Source organism: Schistocerca nitens, chromosome 5 (assembly GCF_023898315.1).
Source record: "Schistocerca nitens isolate TAMUIC-IGC-003100 chromosome 5, iqSchNite1.1, whole genome shotgun sequence".
NCBI lineage: Eukaryota > Metazoa > Arthropoda > Insecta > Orthoptera > Acrididae > Schistocerca > Schistocerca nitens.
The window spans coordinates 446,299,404-446,305,202 of NC_064618.1; positions in this window are offsets into that span (position 1 = coordinate 446,299,404).

The window sequence follows — 5,799 nt, forward strand, 5'->3', positions numbered from 1 at the left end:
TTTCCTAAGACGGTTCTGTATAGAGGTTGTGAAACATGAAAATCCTGTAGCTATATAGTAAACATTTTTGCTTCTGAAAACGTGCCTCATTATCCAGGTTTTATATGCAACTGTCATTCCCATATGACATAATACGGTGTGTCCATTTCCCAACTACCGCAGTTTAACTTCCCTCCCCATTAAATTGAAGTTACATTATTATGGCAGAATAATATCTAGTTACTTGAATGGTAACTTTTGGGTGAGAGAAGTCGCTTCTTCACTATTTTAACACAAATATCTCCCACACTCCCAGGTACAAATTTAATTTCTGACTTCTCAAGTATATAAAAGAAAATGATTTGGCAGTAACAGTTCGTAATCATACTTTGTCTGCCTCTCTTTGTCGAAGTGAGCACCTGGAATAAAATTTCTGTGGCTCTGCAAAATTCCGGCGATAGTCGACTTTGAAAATTCTGAAAGTAGTCGGAGGAGCAACTGTACGCTGTGGGGAAGTCGTCTTGGGTGCCATGACGTACTCACTCCGCAGCATCGGCATCTGTGTTCAAATCGTGTATCAATTTCGATGAAAGTCCAGAAATTAATCTCTCAAAATAGAGCATAGACGCTGCAGGCTTTACTGATTTTCCAGGATACAAAGTCCCATTTGAGTTAACGACAAACCAAATAATGTTACAAGCCACAGGCAAGGGAGAAGTTAAAATAACCAAAGAATTAAAAGGATCTCTTCCATTCATGAAATTATATTTTTCCGTAAATGAACGTCACAGCAACATTTGAGACTTCATCATCCTCTTGTATGAAATGAAATGTTATCATAATTAACTGAATTACGTTCCGTATTCAAAATGGCAGCTCCGAACAGTTACAGTTCTGCTACCATCATTCCGCAATTGCTAAATTAGAAGTACATAAGTTCATAGTGCACGTAATGTTCAACATTATATCACGAGGCAGAGATAATCTCTCTCTCTCTCTCTCTCTCTCTCTCTCTCTCTCTCTCTTTCAGTCGTAATGATTTTTAGAGCCCTATAGATTAATAGAGTGACAGATATAGGATGTTGCTGTAACTGCCGGTCGTGCCTTTCCCAATATTCTGCCGAAGTTCTTGAAAGTGGGTTATGCCTAGAACAGTAGTGGACCATTAAGAGAAGTCTATTGACTAATGTAGGAAAAGTCCTGAAACAGACTATACTTGTGAAAGTTGGTCTCTGTTCCCCAAGCGCCTTTGTTTTGCTCTTTCACTATTAGATGGATGGTTTTCCATGAATTTCTTGCACTTTGTCCTCAGAACTATCTATGACAGCTCCTTTTCTTATTCGCATGTCATGTTCAGAACCACTACAGTAGCAGTATACCTCAACACAGTCTCCCTACTGCAGCAAGGGTTTGGGCAGCAGTACTCTAAAGCAGACGCTCAAACACTGGCCCTGTGGCTCACAAATGCAGTTAATAGAAACTATCAGAAAATCATGAACCTATAAAAACACCGATGCATGAAGAATACAACATCCAATGTCATGCGTTAACGAAAGATCTTGCTGACAACACCAGTAGATTCTGGTCCTAAGTAAAAGCGCTGAGCAGGTCGAACGCTTCTTTCAGTCATTCGACCAGTCAGGAGAGACAATAGAGGGCAGTAAAATGAAAGATGACGTTTTAAATTTCTCGTTTAATAAATCATTCACGCAGGAGGAACGTACGGTCATACTATTATTGGACCGTGGCACAGACCCCAGTACGGGGGACGTAGAAATAAGCATCCCTGGCGTTGGAAGCAACTGAAAGAGTTGAAAACAAAGAAGTCGCCAGGTCTGTATGGAATCCCATTATGTTTTTACGAAGGATATTCTTCGTCACTGGCCCCTTACTTAGCTGCCTCTTACTTCCACTTATAGTGAATCTCACGCCCAGAGCAATGTCTCAAGCGACACTGCTGTATATAAGAAGGGACCTGCAAAGTTACAGACCTGTACCCTTAACAAGGATTTGCTATAGACCTCTTGAGCATTTTTTAAGTCCGAATACAGGGTGTTTCAAAAAGAGTGACCTGATTTCAAAACTCCATATTTATTGATAAGAACATACTACAACCATAGAATCAATTGCAAAATGCTCAAAAAATCTTAAAAGTTTTAGCTATGCTACTACAAATGCTCTGTGTGTCCACCAGCAACAGTATGAACAACATCGAGATGATAGCTAAACTCGTCCAAAACTTTACAGAAGTTATGGCGGCTGTTATTCCCTTATGTCACATGTTACAGGAGAGATGAGCACACGTTCTTTCACGTACCCCCCCGCCCCCCCCCCCACAACTAACAATAGTATGAGATCGTGTCTGGCGGCCGCGCGGTGTGGGCGCCTTGCCATGGTTCGCGAGGCCTTAATCAGGTATACTGATGACATGATCACTGCAGTTTGAGCCTTGGAATTGCAGGTTAAGGAGCTGCAAGTAGTTGACGACATACTGGAAGGCACAAGACTCGAGGACCCTTCGCATCTTACTCACTATTGAACGACTGAGCTTTGTTCATCACCAGTGTGGAGAGGGGAGGGGCGGGGGGGAGGGGGGGTGGTTACGTACAGAGTGTGGTTTTCCAAAACACCATCTTGGTATTAGGGCTGTGATGGGGGAGCCTCTGCCTTACCTTTATGCCCAACTTAATCAGGAGCCTGTGTGTGCACGTACTGATTCAGATAGCTCTGTGTCCCTTCTTGACTTCCGGTGGTACTTGGAGTTAGGACTATTTGTAAGTTGCCTTGCTTGTGCCCTTCCTGCTTGGGGTGTCAGGCTGTTGTCGAGTAGTCATTGCCTGTGGTTGGGGAGTTGAAAGCGAAATTGAGTTTTTCGAAATTTTCAGGGCCATTCAACTTGGTGGTGGACAAGAATTTACCGGTGAGCTTGATTTTAGGTTCTGATTTTATATGAAGCATGGGTCTGACGTTTGATTGTCAGAACAGGTTTGCTTACTTTAAATTTCGTTCTGCTGAGACGTTGGACTCGTGCTGCTGTCGAAATTCGTGGGGAATGTGTAGTGTACTACCATCTGCCTCAAGATCTGAGGTCTGTCATTTGTGTCTTGTCGAGGAAAACCAGCATTTGGAAGTCAGTAGTAGTTTCCCAGAGGTGTTGATAGACAAACTTTTCTGATGGAATCCCAGCGAATCAAGCTCTGTATAGGCTTCTCCAACAGATGAGGAGTTTATGTTGTTTGATGGTACGCTGCGCGAGGAGGTCATCAGGTCTTCTACTTGACTATATGCTTCATCCATGTTTCTGGTACCTAAAGACAAGAGTGGAGAGTTTCGTCTGGCGACTGACTTTAGGTTCGTCAATGAAAAGGTGATTCTAGCATCTGTGCTGCTCTCGGATTTACATAACTATTTCACTTGGCGCGCTAGGGCTCAATTCTTTACAGTTCGTGATCTCAACCAGGCATTTCATCAAAATCCTTTAACCAACGTTTTCTTTTGTACTGACTGGACTCTATTAGAATTTTACACAACCTCCCTGGAGCTGGCATCTTGTCCTGTCTTCTAGATTGTATTTTATGTGATCTTAAGCGTGTCTATAATTATTTGGATGAGCTGTTCATTTCTAGTGCGACCTCTACGTAACATCTGCATCTGGAGCAGTTCTGGTCCGCCTTAGAGAGGCAGGACTGATAGTGACGTCATCTGAAATCAGGTTAGCACATGTTAGATTTCCTTTTTGGGGCGTTCATTTTCTGCTGACGGCATTAGGATTGATGTGGAGCAGACTAGTGATTTCTGCAAATTCCCCACACCTCTCTTTCGAAAATTTGTAGCCAGTTTTGCACAATTAGCAGGTCTTCTTAATGATCTACAGAAGAAGGGTGTCTTTTTAGGTGGGACGAAAGTCATCAGGCATCCTTTGAAGCCATTAAGGCTTCCGTTAGCAGTCCATCCGATTTGGCTATTCCCAATTTTGAGCTCATCCAAGTGGATGCGTCTAACAGTGACGCAACGGTAATCCTCTTTCAAGATCAAAATGGTGAGCGACGTCCAATAGCCTACGCTTCGATAAAATCGTCGTCTGCTGAGATGAAATATTCTGTATACGAATGGGAAGCCTTGGCGGTTCTCTTTGCTCTCGAAAAATGCAAGTTTTCCTCAGAGCATAGAGAGTTTCATTTAGAAACCTATAACCAGGCCCTTAACTTGGTTCTAGCGGTTCTAAGAGAAACTGGACAAGTTCCTTGGTCGGCGATCCGCATTTCCGCCTTTTTCTTTAAAGGCAGGCAAATTAGGGGTCCTGATAAGCTGGTGGTGGATGCCCTAAGTCGGATGTTCGAAGGCGAAGGACCGGATTGCGATGAGCAGGCCGTTTCCTCTCATGGCTTGGTAACAGGGGTGTTGACTGAGGTTCCGGAGCTGTTTACGAATTTAAAGAGCAAACAGGAAGAGGATTCTGCTACTGGCAAATCAAGCAGAGATCATCGTGAGATCAGGTGTCCTAGTATAATCTGCATAGGGGACTGCTTTGCTACAGTCGATGTGGCGAGCGCAATCCCAAGATCTGTTTGCACAAGGAAATAGTAGTGCCCATATTTCTTTATTTCCGCAACACTGTGGTAGGTGGGCACTTGGGGATTTATAAAACTATTGTTAAGATCAGGCAACACGTTACTTGGCCTACTCTTTATGCACATATTCGGAGAGGGATTGGGAGTGTGAAAGCTGTAAGAGCACTAAGCGTAACCCATAAGGGTAGAGTGGGAGGTAGTCTCAAGGTGTGGCAGGGGGCGAAAGACATTCCGGAGGGCTGAACGGAAGGCCTTACATAGTTTAGTTCTTAATTTCTTTGCCTGTTTTTGGTACTTGCATTGTTTGATACATAAATTTCGGGCGTATTATAGTATTTGAGAGTTGTAGCATCGCGTTTTAGTACCTGAATAGTGTAAATTCGCGTAGTCGTTTGTCTTTTGTTTTTGTTTTGAACGGCCAGTGTCGGTTGGTCAGTCAGTGTGCTCCCTGCCGCCGTTGGATAAGCAGCTGCAGCAGCAAGTCGTATACTCCTAGCTCACTCATTTATTACATTGTTTAATTCTTAATTTCTTTGAGTGTTTTTGGTACTTGCATTGTTTGATACATAAATTTCGGGCGTATTATAGTATTTGCGAGTTGTAGCATCGCGTTTTAGTACCTGAATAGTGTAAAATCGCGTAGTCTCCTTCCGCTGCAGAGCAGTGTGTCAGCAGTGCGTTAGTAGCAGCATTACTGCATTTACTAGGCAATCTTGTATTTTAATAACCGTTTAAATTTTGTCGATTTGTTTGCGCTCTCTGTAGATTAGTTCAGACGTTCTTTGCAAAACAGTTTTTAGCATGGATAGGGACTGCAACTGCTGTGTTCGGATGCAGGCTGAGTTGGCATCCCTTCGCTCCCAGCTTCAGGCAGTGTTGGCTTCGGGCACACAGCTTGAGGCTGTTGCCAATGGGCATCTCTGTGGGGGTCCGGATGGGGGTTTGTCGGGGACGGCCAGCTCGTCCCACGCATCCCCCGATCGGACTAAGACTGTGGTTGCCCGGGATACTCCCCGCATTGAGGCTGATCCCTCACCTGTGGTAGAGTGGGAGGTAGTCTCAAGGTGTGGCAGGGGGCGAAAGACATTCCGGAGGGCTGAACGGAAGGCCTCTCCAGTTTGTCTGACGAACCAGTTTCAGGTTCTGTCTCAGGCTGATACTGATCTTCGGCCTGACATGGCTGCTTGTCCTGTTCCAGAGGTTGCCCCTCAGTCTGCAAGATCCGGGCGGTCGCAGAGGGTGGGCTTAC